We start from the raw sequence: 16,715 nt of genomic DNA on the forward strand, positions 1-16,715 counted from the left end.
GGATTTTTTTTTTTTATTTTCCTCACTCCACTAGCAACAAACTTCATGGTGGAGGAACATCCTCCACACAAAGCCATCAGTTATGTATGAGGATTAATTTAGATCAAACTTGGCAACCTGAAATCCAACAGCCAAATCAGGTTGACTGGCTGTTGGGTTTTTTTGTTTTTTGGTACTAGGGATTGAACTCAGGGCCACTCGACCATTGAGCCACATCCCCAACCCTATTTTGTATTTTATTTAGAAACAGGGTCTTACTGAGTTGCTTAGTGCCTTGCTTTTGCTGAGGTTGGCTTTGAACTAGAGATCCTCCTGACTCAGCCTCCTGAGCCTCTGGGATTATAGGCATGCACCACCATGCCTGGCTGACTGGCTGTTTTTATAGAGAAAGTTTTATTGAAATAGGGCCACAAGCATTCCTTCAGTCTTGTCCCGGACTGCTTCCACACTGTAACAGCACAGCTGGGTAGCTGTGACAAAGAGGGCATGCCCTGCAAAATCTAAAGTATTTACTATCTGGCTCTTTAGGGGAAAAATTAGCTAACACCTACCTTCAGTAATATTTTTAAAACACTTAACACAGTCTCTAGCACATAGTCAGCACTAAGAAATTATACGTGTTTCTACTTTTGATTTTAGAATCATGTTTTTATTACTAATGTCTCAATTATGGACAATTTGATTTTAGATGCTTTGTGAGGGGCAACCTATCCTTGCTAATTTGCATGGTAGCAGTGGTAAAATTTTCACGTCTCCCCTTATCTAAAGTCTAGTATATATAATTTCAGTCTGATGGATTTTTATGTGTGGAGATCATTCTTAATTCAACCATATGGAAATTATTTTAACCTAAATGCATTAAAAATCAACAGATGATTTCATCTCTTATATATGCAATTACTATGAAAGTCAAAATGCCCTACTTTTGCATGCCAGAACAAATGAATTTAAAGGGTTTTTAAAATCTCTAATACTGAGCATTTAAAAGGGAAGCAAAAAAATGGGATTCCATTGAGGTATAATAGTACTGGTCATCACATATGAAAATTAAGAATGTGTTAGAATAGCAAAACAAATTAAAGGAAAACTCATGGATCATATCACCTATTTTCCATTCACTGTAAGCACATGATTAAAAGATTGCAGCGTGAAAACCAGCTTCTTGTGACATGGTAATATGCTAACTGTTAATCCAACTGATGTCCAGTGTTTGGTGGAAAGCAATTTCCCCTAGAAAATATAAGAACTATACCAATTTAATGTAGCTAATTAAATTAGTGGTGATCTGGTATTGAATGTAATTTGAGAATACTTGGACTGAGTTGAAATCTCAAAAAGAAGTAATAAAAAGTGGCTTGTTAAATAAAAGATAGAAGTGCACAGTCCCATCGGAGAGAGGCTTTGGTATAGAACTCAGACATTGATGGAAAAGATGAGGACTCTTTGGAGAAGTTTGGTTGTATTGTGTTCGATCTTCAGCATCCTCTGGCCTCTAGAGATTCATGTCTGTGAAAGTCTTTGGCTTCTGCCAATGTCAAGTTTGAAACAGTGATTGGTTAATTTCAACACCTAGCTAGGTCCTCTTTTAGCATGTGTTTACTGTCTCATGAAGCTCTTCTTTTTCCCCACAAGGCCAGGAAATTTAAATTTAAATATCAGCTATCTTAAGGGACATCACAGGTTCTAAGTTGAATAGGTTTTAGATTATCTTTAGAGCAAAGGAAAATGCTGGGGATTTCTTCCATAAATGACAGTGACTGCTGTTTGAAGGTGTCCCCTATCTGGGTAGGTCATTAGATTTGACCCCTACACCCTGAAACTTTCACTAGCCTCTCATCCTTCACAGTGTATTTATCCAATGTCCCACTTTTGACACACTTTTCTTCTAGACACCTGATAAATTCAGTAAAAGGTAGTCAATAAAAGCAGAAAATGCCAAGAAACTACAGTCCCCACAACTTTTAAAAATGATTTTGATCGAAAGATAAAACATAGCAAGTTTATAAGAAAAAATAAATCAATGCATAGGGAGGGGACAGCAAGATGTGGAAAATCTCTGTACCTTCCTCTCAATTTTGCTGCGAACATAAACCTGCTGTTAAAAAATTGTCTTAGAAGCATAAATAAATAAGTCAGGTTAGAATTAAAAAGTTGTGATAAATTCTTAACAAATCTTAACATTTGTAAGAACAAATAAACACAGTGTGATTCCAATTTCATGTATGTTTTCAATACCTTGGTGTCTAAGTCTTTAGTCTTTTAATAAAATGGAATTTATAATTTTTTTTTAAATTGACAAAGTGATAGTGTTACAGGGCTGGGGCCTTCTGAGAAACCAGTGTGAAGTCCCCTTTTAAACTCTGATTCTTGTAATCAAGTCAGGAAGATTTCAGGCATGTTGCTCAGAGTAACAGCCATCAGTGTATTGAAGGGAAAGGGGACACTCTCAAGGGAGAGAGTGGGTCCTTTTAGAGAGGAAAGGGACAGCATGCCTCTACTGCACTCCAGTTTTATTGGGGATCACAGAGAAGATTTCAAAGAGTCCCATACATGTTCACCTCTTGACTTTTGATTGATAGCAGGATGACATTAGACTTTCGAGTTCCCATAGCCAAGACTACTCTAGGTTACTTTGGCCATGTCAACTAGTTCTAATTAAATTTTTAACCATAAGTTCTTATATATTTTAAGTTCCCACCACTCACATCACATCCATATTTTATGGTTAGGAGGAATTATCCTTTTCTCCCTGAGTTCTGGGTTCTGTTGTATAAAAAGGTCACAAAAGTCTCCCCCTTCAAGGTAACTTGTGTTCCTCTTACCAACATTATTTCAGGCTTGCATTTCTCCTGCAGATAACAGGTAGTTAGCTGAGGAATGTGACATATCCTGCCCACAGAAGCCAGGTAGGGCTGCAGGTAAATTGCTTCTTAAAAAAAAAAAAGCATTTGGGGTTTCCACAGCGGGTTCGTTTTATAGAATTATTTCCTTAACCTCGTGTTCCCACCACTCACATCACATCCATCTCTCCCCTATCAATAGTAAGACAAAAAACAAACCTCTAACAGAAGGACTTTCTAAAAAAGTCTGTAAAACAGAAGGAAGACTTATTTACTTCTATTTACTATTCAATATGTCTGTATGGTAAGCAATAAAAGGTTATGTCAATGACATTCGTGACTAAATACATTCCTCAAATCTGTCACCAAAACATATCTTTCATTGAGCTTACTGACTAATAGATGGGGACACTGCTTCCTTTATTTCTGAGTTTTCATTTCCACATTTCAAACGGAGAGCAAACACCCAAGCAACTTCCAGACAAGAGGGCAGGACATCCTGCCAGTTCTACCTGACAGTTGTGAGTTGGGGCAACTGTGCCTTTAAGGATTTTAAAAGAGTTGAACAAGCTCTCTATCGCTTGGCTTTGATCCTTATCCAATGGTCATAATTACATTTAGAGAGACTGCCATCCAATAGGGAGTTAAGAATTGACCCTTATTCCTCCATTCCACTTCCTATGGTCTCAAGTCAAACTTGCTCCTACCTATGAAGGCATCTCAGTCTGATAGCAGAAAGGGACTTCTGCAGCCACTAAGCCTGATAGTGGCAGAGAGGAAGCTCCATGCCTTATAAAAGAATAAGCCTGGCTCCTTTTTGTCTTCTACCTGACCAGGCCTCATCCCCAGGATACTTTAACCACATTGTCCCTATTTGTTGGCTGTCCTGTTATAGTTTCCATTGTCTGTATTCTAAGTCTTTCCATTTAACATTTTTAAAATAAAATTCTTGGGGTAAATGAAAGGTTAAATTAACATTGGATCTATCCCTATGAAAGTGATATTATAGATCCTTTTTAGTACGTCAGGGACACCAATAGTGATAATTAAGATGAAGGCAAGTTTCAATAAACATAATAATAACTGAGAAATAAATTTTGATAAAAGTTGATGCCTTAATGAGTGTTCACACTCTTTCACAAACAACTTGAGGTGACATAATGAAGGATCAAAGTACAATTAATTTTTCTTTTTTTAATTGTCAGTGAAAAAGAAAAAATATAGAAAGGGGGAAGTAAAAAAAATCATTATGTTTTAAAAAGTACATGTGGAAAGCATGATGTGCCCTGCTCTGAACTACTCCATGTTGTACAGATAGCAGTTTTAAGAAGGGTGAGCATGACCCTGAGTTACTAAATTTTATAAGGCAGCAGTTTGTCCTGAGCTGCCCCATTTTGAGTGCGAGTGCTACAACAGAATGACTTGGTAACTTTCTGGGCAAGAAGATAACCTCCAGACTTTGGACATACCAAAGTTATTGATAATAACCCCCAGCTGCACAGAGCAATCGTAAGGCACAAACTGATCAATAAGCCAACCATGCTAGTAAGAAATGACCACCTGTGGACTTACTGAATGGTTTCAGCAGCTCATGGACACAGGGGCATATCAAGTCCATATCAGGGAAACCAGGCCTATAAGCTTATCAAATGCACCAGACCATCAAATGATGCAGTCCCCTCCCCTGAATACAGGAAAGGAAGGACACCCGAGATGGTGGTGTGGGGGCATATGCTGACCCTCATCTTATCAGACCTCTGCATCATGTGGTCAACAGACAGCCAGCTCTCCACTGCCTGCAGGGCCTTCTGTTTAGCTTGATCTCCCTGACTGCCTGCCCTTCAGACCCTTGCCCAGAACAAGGGTCCTGAACAGCTCTCTTCCCCTGAACCAGTTCTTCTTGTTCTGTTATATAACCTTATCTGACCCACTGCCCCCACTTGCATCTGTATCTGCTCTCTCAGCCTTTGAAATTCTGAGGCCACCATTAACCCTTTCTTAGCCATTCTGTGAACTCTATGTCATTGTGTCTAGTGTGTTGTGTTGTGACTTAACTAACATAGACATTAGTAATTAAGATTGGAAAGTAATAAGATAACTCGTGATGGCCTTAGTCATGACACCAAGTGAACCTGAAAATGTCCATGAATTAAAGCTGATGAAAGTAATGTACCTTGTGAATTGATTGTTTTTCAATCAGTTCTGACATTGTGGAAAGACACAAACGTGTCCTGTCCTTGTTAATGGCATAGCTCACGGACAACAACAGGGTACACAAAATTGTGCAAATTTTGTGCCAACTTTTCAATTTTCAGTATTGTCATTGTCTTGACCCAGAGACTTCCTCTATCACTCTCCACCCCATTCTGAGGAAACCAGGAGAAGCTCACTTTTAGAGCCAAGCGCTCTGGAAGAGAGGCACCTGCAACTTCCACAGACCTGGCAGTCAGAATGTCACTGTAAGGGGTTTCAAGAATGTCTCTCAGAGGTAGAGGAGATCTTTTCTGGGACCATCCAAGATCTTGACAACACTGCAGAAAATAATTAAAGGACATTTCAGGGCTTAGCAAAGAGTAAGAGTTGTATTAGTAAATGAAAGGTGAAGATACACATTCTCAAAGCAGAATGCCTGATAGTGGGGAGTGGGAAACATTTTGGGGTTCTCGAGGTGTTCTTTAAAAGGAAACTTTGCCAGAGGCAGGCTAGGAAGGTATGTGGGGAAGATTGGTAAGCCTGTTGCTCACAGAAGGTTTATGGTAGGCTGGCCATTCTCAGGATATTTAGATCTATGTGGTCTCATCTTTCTGAGCAATAGGAAAGTTTGGGAATGCACCCTACATTATCACTTTTTAAAGTATTGCAGCTCTCTTGGTTTAACTTATTCTAAAAATGCATGTGTTGTTACCTTATATGTGTTACCTTGCGTGGCCTAATTACAGTGCACAAGGCCATTTTGATAAGTGAATAATTTTATAATAACTTTAAGATTGTGAATGAATTTACAGTAATTTTAAGATTCACCGGTTTCTCAAAAATTTGAGAGTGATAACCCTGAAAGAAAAACTGGCCTGGGCAGAGATAGTGTGAGGAACTTGAACACAAAGCTTTCAGATTAAAATTACAGCCTCTTTTTTCTTCTTTTGTCTCCCTTCTAACTATCTTTTATTTCTTTGATTCTATCTATGTTTGTGTGAATTGGGCCATGAATAACACAGCTAAGATGTGTTAAACCAGACACATTTATAAACCAGATTTATAAACCAGACACATTTTCTGTGATATGAGCCAAAAAGGGAGTGTCTGCTAGTAAGAAGGGAAAAAGGTATTACTGTGGGCTTAACTGTGCCCCCACCCCAAATCTATATGTTCAGGTCCTCACCGCCAGCACTTCAGAATGAGGTTATTTCAGATATGGCCTTAAGGAGTAATTTGAGTCAAAGGCGTTCATCTGGGTGGTCCCCAATCTAATAAAACTGCTCTTTTTGTAAGAGGAGAAGATGAGGACACAGACACACACAGCAAAGACCAAAGATACCAAAAGTCGTCCTCCATAGCCAAGGACAGAAAACTTGACCTTGAACTTATAGTCTTCCAAAAGGTAAGAAGACAAATTCCACCACTTAGGCCACCCATCCTCTGATTCTTTGTGATAGTAGCTCTGGCAAATATATGTAGGTATTTCCCTGAAATCTCCAAATCTAGTTGTTTTCTAGATCACATTACACATAGCAGAGTGGTTTTAAAAAAATCCTCCTTCTTTACTATGAAAAGAACAAATACCAACACATGGATTAACGCCTGTATATCTACAAGTGTTTTTCACATGACTTTCTCTTTCTGCTTTTAACCACAAGATCTCCCCCAAGCCCCATCTGAGGCTGCCTGCTCTCCGCCTGTCTACTTTAGGAATTCTGCTAAGTAATGCATAACATATGGTGAACAGCAGACAGAAGGAACAGCTATCTCCCCCTCCACCCCAGCCTTGTTCTCAAGCCCCTCTCCCCAGCTGGTCCCTAACTGAGGAACCACTCTGAAAAGATGAAACTGGGGAGCTCTTTAAAATGTGAGCTCTATGAAACAATCACCCTCACTTCCCAGCACGGGTGTCTTTGTGCAGCAACAGGAACACCAGCATGACCCTAATGGGACAGAACAATGACCTATTTATGCTGATATCCTGTCTCCTGCTGAGGCTCATGCCAGGTTCATTTGAGGAAGTGCTAAACACCACATAAGCACCCTATTGTGTGCCACTTGTTGGAGTACAGAGTTGGGGGACTTTGGAGAGTGTGGGAAGGGTGGTTTTCTTCCTGAAACATGTGGGATGTGTAAACAATGTCCAGTCATTTGTCCCCCTAATTTGGATTTCTAGAGACCTTTGTTAGCAGGACTTCTGAGCTACAGAAAGAGTACTGTGATTATTAACAACACACACACACACACACACACACTCCTGTATTTTACTATTTCTGTTGCCTTTGGTATCTCCATACGCTGCTATTGCTATCACCTTTTCTAAGTTTTTTCTTTCAACCTTGAATAAATCTGATGTGTTCATTCTCTCACTCCTGCATATGAATGCTGCATATGAATTTTCTAGTATCCACCCTGATCTCATCCACTAACAATTTATGTTTTCACTGGCACATCAGGACAATGATTATTATTAGTCTCTACTTGATGTCTATTTTTCACACAACTATAAGAAAAAAAACACACAAATGTTATTTTTTTTTAAAAAAAAAACTATTGCTCTGGAATGCATTGGAAATCTCAAATATATCCTTGCATTTCCTACTACTACTTCTATTATTTTGTTAGATATCTAATATTTACTTATTGAGTTATTATCTTGTTATAGATGGCATTTTATATTTGTTCATGAAGTTGCAAAATACACCAACCATTTAAATTTCTTAATCTAACAGCTGTTGACAGGCTCAAGGCACATCTCCCCAAAATATGCCTATAGGAAACCAGAACATGGCACCAGAAAAATCTGCCTCTTTACCATAAGGATAGTTGTCAAATGATTATTTTGAGAAATAGAAGACAGAAGTAGCTCTGAAATGTTATTCTATTGCACCTACATAGGCAATCTCCATTTGAAAGGTGTTTCCTATCTGTACCTGGAGAAGGGCAACTAAATCATTAGAGACCCTTAAACAATGGCAATCAACTTGAATTTGCATAACATACCTTCTGGGTTTTTTAAAGGATTTTTTTTTTCCTGGCCATCTCATTTCTCCCACATTCTCCTTTCTTTGCTTTAGAAAATGAATTTAATGCAATTAAGCTTGGAGTTCAATCATCTTCTTTTGAGATCCGCTGTAGAGATTCATTGAAGTCTCTAGGTTTTCTGCCATGATCCATGAGGCACACTTAATTCTGTTTGTCTCTTGTTAATCTGTGTTTTGTTACAGGGAGGCCAAGTTAAGAACTAGGAGAGGAAGAGAGAAAATTATTTTTCCTCCCCTATGCTGTATACTCTCACAAAAAGATATTCATAAGTCTGATGACATATTCTCATGATGTCTGGATACTCAGCTCTGCAGTACTGGTGATGTGATGCCTTCAGTTGCACCACTTGGGGTCTTTTATGTGGAAAGAGCTATGAGAACATGGATAAAAACTGGTATCAGCCATTGTTCTAAAGCAATCATCTCAGGAATGGATGCAGAGATCCTATGGAGAATGCTCTGTTTGAAGTACTAGAAGTCAGGGGCATGTTCAGAGGGCTTTTTAGAGTGATCTGAGGAGTGCATGAAAACCTAGCAGGGATGCAGAGGCTACAACCATAAGCATCCCTTTTGAGCTTTTGCTTAGTCTGACCCATCTAGTGTAGGGCTTTGTCTAGCTCTAGAAATTTGTAAAGAACATATTTCATATTATTTTCATCTTGTGAGAATCCTTTATTAAACTCAACGAATACACTGACAAAAGCATCAAATACAAAGCAATCTGCCCATATACCTGAAGCTTATATTACTATAACCAAACAGGGTCAAAATCATCATATCACACAAAATAAACAAGAAAGAGAAAAGATCAATAAATGAATCCTACTTGATTCATTCTGCTGCGATCAATGAACAGTCCTGGTAGCAAGAAGTGGTGGAATATATTTCCCACTTGTGATGTGTTCCCATGATCTAATGAATGTTCATGGTCAACCACTTTCTATTCTTCTCTATGGGAAAATGAGGAGTCTACATCTCATCTCAGGAAGGCAACTAAATAATTTAAGAATATAATCTTCTGTAAAGATTTTTATTATAGGTGTTGGAAAAACTTGCTTAAAGAGCAGGATAGTAATAAGGTTCAAGACTAGGATAGGCCCTTAGGATTTACGCAAGAGCCCTTGAAAGTGGGAGATTTCTTAAAAAGTGCACCCTAAATATTTCATTCTCCTTACCCTAGTCCTGACCTGCATAAATACTTCAGGCTTCGTCTTACAACCATTCAATTCTGCCAAAACAGCTAGAGACAGCATGACATGAATGGGCATGCCTGTGTTCCAATAAAACTTTATTTACAAACTGAGGCAGAAGGCCAGATTTGGTTCAAGGGCTATAATTTGCTGACCCCAAATTTCCTGGGATATGTAAAATAAAAGTAAATGTTTTATTATTTGATTTGTGGATAAAATGTCATCAGTATATAGGAAGCTTTTGTTATGCCTGCAAATGATGTCTTTTAAAAAGGAGTTTCTAAAATACTGGTTGGACTGACATAATGCTGCAAAGAAGTTTCCAGATTGGGATTTTAAATGTCACTGATTTCTTCCATAAGTCATACATGTATGTTAACACCTTTTAAAAATGTGTTTTCACTCTGACCCACCTAATTCCTAGTCTGCCTATCAAAATGCTACACATTCCTTAAAAGCTAATATTAAAATTGCTTCCTCTATGAAACTATTTTTGCCTCATCTTCTTTAGATACAAATGTACTTACCTACCCCCTGTTTTGTTAGAGCCTCTGGTTTGGAATTCTAAAGAATACTAAAGAATTCTAAGCATATTCAAATTCTTCAAAGTGTCTTAGGTTATAAATTATCTATACTACGTGTTATCTCCTCATGAGACTATAATAGCAGGGCTCATCTCACTTATTTTTCTCAAATAACAAATTACATTGCAATCTTGATGGTCTTTAAATATCTATTAAAATAAAATAAATTGATTTTATTTTTGGCACTGATTTGTTCTTTGAGTTTTATAAGGTGCTACTTTAAAAAATCTCGCTCACACCACTGCATGCCAAAAAGGAGTGCCCCAAAGCCATGTAGGAAGCACGTGTGGCAGACTCTTGGCTCCAGTCCACGATCATAGCCCACACTTTGTATTTTAACAAGCTGATATACCACCCACTGGCTAATAATTATACTCTGATTTTCTGATGCTATGTAATTCATAATGAGAAACTCTTAGAGTCCAAGCATGCTCTCCTTTTACTAGAAAAAGACCCATTGCGAACTATTTCTCAGAGTTATTTAACCAAATGCTATGATGTTTGGAGCTTTCTTCGTGATGATTGGATGTGTCAGAAGAAGAAGGAACACAGATGAATCAAGAGTAGTCATGAATAGAGGACTATTTTACTTCACTTCTGGATACGTGGGGGATCATTGTACAATTCCCTCTAATTTTGTGTACGCTTAAAAATTTTCCAATTTAAAAAATATTAATTAAGAGCAGTTCAGCTAAAGAGAAAAAAACTCTCTGGGATTCTTCCTTTGCTTTTGGTCAATATATTTTTCATTAGAGGCCAATCCATAAAGTGACAGGTAGGTAGGTAGGTAGGTGGTAGGTAGAAAGACTATAACAGCAGAGCCATCTCACCTATTTTTCTCAAATAATAAAGTATATTGTATTCTTGATGTCCTTTAAATATCTATTAAAATAAAAAAAGTTGATTTTATTTTTGACACTGATTTGTTCTTCAAGTTTTATAGATAGATATAGATATACAGATGGGTAGGTAAGTAGATAGACTGATAGAAAAATGGGTGAAAGAGAAATGTTCCATCTAACTTCCATTTATCTTGACCTCATTCTTTCTAGACCTTCCCTACTGGTTAGGACTTATACTCCCAGTTCTGGTAATTTTCTGATTGTCTAGGGAAAGCCAAAGGCATAATGGTGTAGAATAATGGAGGTGAGAAACAACATCTCACATGACACTAGCTAGCATTTCTTGAGTTCCTGAACTGCTGTTTATTAATATACTTAATCTTCCTTGTACACCAGCCAAAGAAATAGATGCTATTTATTACTCTTTTTTGGAGGAAACGTGATGTAACTTAATAAACTTGATGCAACCAACTCACAAATGGAGGAGCTGGAATTAGAGCCCCTGCATCTGGCCTTAGAGTCTCTGCTTGCAGGCATTATGCCATATAGTGTACTAGAAAATATCAGACAGAATGTAAAGAATGACCAAACCAAATCCAAGTCACTGTTCTTCAGGGCCTGGCACAACTTCCCAGTTTCTACTCACAATTCCCCCCCTGGATTTTGGCTTTATACTTTTGCAAATTCCTCGTTGGAGTGCTTCTTGCCGATGGTTGTAGGCTCCTCTCTGTATTAATCAGTTTTGCTGAAGTAATAGAACCTTAAAAATCATTGGCTTATGACAACAAAGGTTTAGTTTGTGTTATGTTTGAGTTGTGGATTCACCATGGCCACATGTCTTCTCATTCACCACCCAGACTTGTAGAGAAGCTTCCAGAGAGGAGCAGGCATTCAGATGGAAATCTGTGGTGCTTCCTAAAGTTTCTGTGAGAAAAATCACATCCTTTGGTCAAAACATATCACCTGGCCAAGCCCAAAGTCAGTAAGGCAGTTGCTGAGATGAGTGCCTTTCTCTCAGGAAACACATCAAGACATAGGAATACAAAGGAGCAATTATTCTCTTTAAAGGAAAAGCAGGGTAAATAATTGTGAAAAGTGATTTAAGCTACCACCTTCATTTGGGGCGGGGGTGGGTGGGTGGGGGGTGTACCCTGGAATTGAACTCCAGGGCCCTCAACCACTGAGCCACATCCCCAACCCTGTTTTGTATTTTATTTAGAGACAGAGTCTCACTGAGTTGTTTAGCGCCTTGCTTCTGCTGAGGCTGGCTTTGAACTTGCGATCCTCCTGCCTCTCAGCCTCCTGGGCCGCTGGGAGGCTGTGTGTTGTGTGCCACTACATCCTGCCACCTTCTTTTTCAATTTCCATTTGGTTCTTACGTTATTTGCTCCAACACCACTCTGCTCACAGCTGCTGAGATAATATGTCCCATATTCTCTCAATATCAATTCCCCTAGTTCATGGTTTTCCTTGAATCATACAAATAGGAACCTTCAGGGTTCTCGAGTCCAACCTTCTTGTTTTCGAGAAAAAGGAACATCTTATCTATTCTTGTTACAAGAACATCGTTTCCTGAGGTGTCCTTTGTATGGTGAAATAAAAGCTCACTGGCACTCAGAACTTTGGTGACCAAGGTTATACTCTGAACAAAGGTTATTTAGAATTTCATGCGGAACAAAGAACATGACCCAGTAGCCTGTCCTAGAATAGGCTAGTTCAGAACCCAGGTCCCTTCTAGTATTCTACTGTACCCACTTTTTTCCACTTTCTACTCCATTCTTAGAGGAAATCAACTGTAACCCTGGCCCTGTATCTATGTTCTATAGGAAGAAAGGTCAGAGAAAGAAAGAAAAAGAAAGAAAGAAAGAAAGAAAGAAAGAAAGAAAGAAAGAAAGAAAGGGTGAAAACGTGCATAATCTGTTTAATATGATAAAATAGTTTACCCAAGACCAACATCTGTGCAATTCTGCTTATATCTCACTGGTCAAAACCAGGTCATTCAATTTCCAAAGAACTTTGGAAATTTATTTTTTTTTTTAATTTTTATTTTCAAAAATTAGAGAGTCACAAGAAATTGCAAAAATCATAACTAAAGTTCTTATGAAGCCGTTATGACGTGTCCTTAAATGCTGATATATAACTACATAGCAGTACATTATCCAAATTAAGAAATTCACACTGACAGACTATAAGAAGCTAGACTGCATTATGGACACCAGTAAGATTTCACCAGTTCTTGCATGCCCTTAATTTTTGGATTTTATATCTATGTGCCCAGGTCTGTGACATTTATCACCTGTCTAGATTCAGATGACTATGACTGCAATCAAGATAGGGAACAGTTCCATTACCACAATGCAACTCCAGGAGATGGGTCTTTTTACCTACATATATTGCAGCCCTAAATAAAATCAGGGATCCTGCTAGGAAGGAAGAAGGGGAAATGGATTTGGGGTAGGTAATAGCAGCATCTACCACAAAGAGCAGCTATTTTAAGTAGAAGGAGTTTTCCATGATCCTAGAGGCATGAATAGCTTCTGTCCACTCCCATTCTTCCTTCTGACATATATACTCCCTTTGTTCTTTAGAAATCTCTCAAACAAATGCCATACAATTTGATTTATCTCATGGTGTAAGGCTGTAATGACCCCATTGAGATGTGGAATTCATGATTTCAGGAACCAGCAAATATATGTCTGAGTTCAATACTACCAAAACCACCCAAGAGACCAATGAAAGAACAAAGGGTTTTTGTTGTTATTGTACTAATGATAATAATTCCTTGACACAGTACCAAAAAGCAACAAGCACAGAGAAATGGAAAACATAGCTAGTCTCACATCGCAAGGCATTTGGGGTTGGAAATAGGAATAACCTCTTAACTAGAGGTACAACCAATATTTGCACTCTAATTACAGTAGTCCCTGAAAGAGATCCAGCAGTGTGCTTACTATACGACCCAGGAAACATTCCACTTTGTCATCCAACAGGAAAGTTCTTAAAGTGTCAATAATGAGAAGAAATAGCTATAATGTGTGTGTAGAGAATATTCACGGTGGGAAAAATATATCTCCAAGAAAATATAAATGCTTTAAAAAAGGATCATTTTATTAATTGTACTTTCCTTAAATGCATTTGCTCTGTCAAAACAGGGAAAGCTTGACCTGACCTGATTGATTGGTGACTAATAAAGGCAATCTCATGATAATTTAATATGCTCAATTAAATTAATGTTAAAACTATAATATTTATTCTCCCTACAGCTATGAGCTATTGATGGTCTACTGCAAGCACTGTTAATATAATCAGCAACAGGCTTCTCAGACTTTGAAGAAAGTGACCCCAGACAAGCAATAGAATAACTCCAAGAAAACCAGTTTATCCTCTAGAGTACATTCTTTTCAAATGCTGCCTTTCCCACAAATGAGGTATTTTTCAGCATGGTGTGGTTTAGATGGATGATGTAAGACACCAGAGTAAGCATTGTGAAAATAAGGGTCAATCTATTTGCTATTGGATTGAAAGTTCAATGATAAAACTACAAGACAGTCAGTTTATATGACCAAAGGGGAATGCCATTGTTAGGTGCCCGCATTCCCACAAAATGACCCAAGCTTTATTCTACTCCTTCCCAACTCAACTTGGCCCTAGTTCTAGGACCCCCTCAACAGCTAAGGTTGATACATTTTTTTATATACTCATTTCCCTTTGTGTTAGAGGTTAGCTTCTGAGCCCCAAAGCTGTTAAAGGCCATAGAAGGTCAGAGCTAATAGGCATTCTCAAATTGCAGATGCTAAAAAATTAAAATACATATGCAAAGCAGATTAGTATAGACAATAAGGAGTGGTAGGGACTGTGGCTGATTGTCTTGAGTTTCTATGGGATGCCTTATACAAATACATTCAAATTCACAATAAAAGCAAACTAAAGAAAACATCAGCCATGCACAGTAGCTCAGGCCTGTAATCCCAGCTGCTCAGAAAGCTGAGGCAGGAGGATGGAGAGTTCAAAGACAGCCTTAGCAAAAGCGAGGCGCTAAGCAACTCAGTGAGACCCTGTCTCTAAATAAAATACAAAATAAGGCTGGGGGTGTGGCTCAGGGGTTCAGTGCCCCTGAATTCAATCCCCAGTAACAAAAAAAGAAAAGAAGAGTGAACCAGAAAATCATGCTTTCCCACTAATTTGATGGACAAATTCAGCCTGGTGCCTCTGCTGTAAAACTTAGTTTTAGTCAGCTTTTTCACTGCTGTGACTAAAAGACCCAACCAGAACAATTTTAGAAGAGGAAAAGTTTATTTAGGGGCTCGCGGTTTTGGAAGTCTCCATCCACAGTCAGCAGCCTCCATTCCTGGGGGCACGAAGTGAGGGAGGACATCATGGCGTAAGAGTATGACAAGAGGGAACCAGCTCACATTTTGATCAGAAAGCAGAGAGTAAGATCTCCACTCTCCGGATACAAATATACACCCCAAAGCCATGCCCTCAATGTGCTAACTCCTCCAGACACTCCCCACCTGCCTTCAGTTACCACTCAAAGAATCCCATCAGGGATTAATTCACTGATTAGTTTAATGCTCTCACAACCTACTCATTTCCCTTCTGAACCCTCTTATATTGTCTCACACGTGAGTTTTGGGGGGGGGGGGCACCTCATATCTAAACTGTCACAGACTTGTACTAGATGAAAGACAATTGTGAGACCAACTGCATTCTTTTACAACTACCCTGTTCTCATTTATGGCATAATTGAATTCCAGTCCTCTGCCTTTCTTGTTGTTCGTTCCACTCACACATTTTTGCAATGGGCTCCATCTTAATATTTCATTATCAGTCTCTAACACAAGTCATTCACTCCTCAACTGATCTATAAAACCAGAAAGTCAACACATCTATTAGTCTTACAGTTTGAATTCTAAGCTAGGATCACTGGCATCATCAAACTGTTCACAAAGGTAACACATACCTAAGCACAGAATGAGGGTTCAAATCTTCCTTGGGCCCACATCACAGAAGAGAAGATGGAAATCGTTGATCTTAAAAAGATCCTTCAGATGTTTCAGAGTGTTATTGATGCTAAGAAACTGTGCTAAGAAACTATTAAGTGATTGATGGCTCAATGTTTTTCATGATCAAAAGTTCCCCGATACACTTTTTTTCTGAAAGTTTTTTTTTTTAATTATGTGCGTACTGATAATGAATACTTTCATCTAGCAGCACTAAGGGACTGAAGACGAAATCTATCTGTGCACATACAATGATATAGAGGCTCATGTCTCAGTTTGGACCAGGAGGGTGTATTTGAGATGTGGTAGACTCAAAATGACTGCAGATTCTTCATCCTTTTCCCATGAGGATGTGGAGTACAATTCATTTCATCTTGAATCTACATTGATCTCTGTTTTGCTTGAACAATAGAGTGCAGCACAAGGTGTATTCTGGAACTTCTAAAGCTGGGTGTTAAGGTGTCTTGCTGCTTCCATCCAAGTTTTTTGAGACTCCAGGAAACTTGAGCCACTATGTGAGGAGTCTCATTGCACTGAGACTGCCAGGCAGGATATAGGGACACATATAATCACTTTCCAGTCCTAACTGAGTCCAGACCTCCAATCATCCCTTAGAAGTGACAGATATATGAATAAGGTGGTCTTGGACACTCCTCAGCAGACCAATCACCAGCTGCATACCACTGAGCAGCCATTATTGTTGCCTTGAGCTGCATCAACTTCCTGATTTATTCAATTATATAATACTATAATGTGCTTGCTTTTCAAAAGCACTGAGTTTGAAGCTGATTTTTAAAAATATTTTTAGGTGTAGATGAACACAATATCTTTGTTTGGTTTATTTAGGTCTTGTTGTTGTTGTTTTGTTTTGTTTTGTTGTTTGGGGGTTTTGTTTTTTTGTGTGTGTGTGTGGTGCTGGGGATCAAACCCAGTGCCTCACATGTGCTAAGCAAGGGCTCTACCACTGAGTCACAACCCCAACCCCTAGAGCTCACTTTTTTTTTAAATGAGGAACT

Source organism: Marmota monax, unplaced genomic scaffold (genome assembly GCF_021218885.2).
Source record: "Marmota monax isolate L192 unplaced genomic scaffold, Marmota_monax_Labrador192_F-V1.1 WCK01_AAM20220418_F8-fsc00021, whole genome shotgun sequence".
In the NCBI taxonomy this organism is placed as follows: domain Eukaryota; kingdom Metazoa; phylum Chordata; class Mammalia; order Rodentia; family Sciuridae; genus Marmota; species Marmota monax.